A 330-nucleotide genomic window follows, 5' to 3' on the forward strand; every position below is an offset into this window, starting at 1 on the left:
AGGTGGTGGTCACTAGTCCTGGTAGGCATTAAAAGCCCAGACTGGACAGACATCTTGCATCAGAGACCAGGCTAGAATACAATGAAGCCTCAGAGTCAGAGGGAGGGGACAGCAGAACCAGAGAGGGAACAGGAGCCCAAGTCCTAATGGGTGCCTTTAACCAAGATGGCAAGGCCCCCTGCAAGCACCACAGCATGGCTCCAATCACCAGAGCAGAACAGAAATATGATCCAAACCTGCCTAAGACAGTGTGGGGACCCCACACTGACTTGGCAGGGCAGACCAGTGGGAGATGCTGTGTCCCTGTACATTGTAAAGCAGTAACCTCTT

The sequence above is a fragment of the Alligator sinensis genome, unplaced genomic scaffold (genome assembly GCF_000455745.1).
Source record: "Alligator sinensis unplaced genomic scaffold, ASM45574v1 scaffold280_1, whole genome shotgun sequence".
In the NCBI taxonomy this organism is placed as follows: Eukaryota; Metazoa; Chordata; order Crocodylia; family Alligatoridae; genus Alligator; species Alligator sinensis.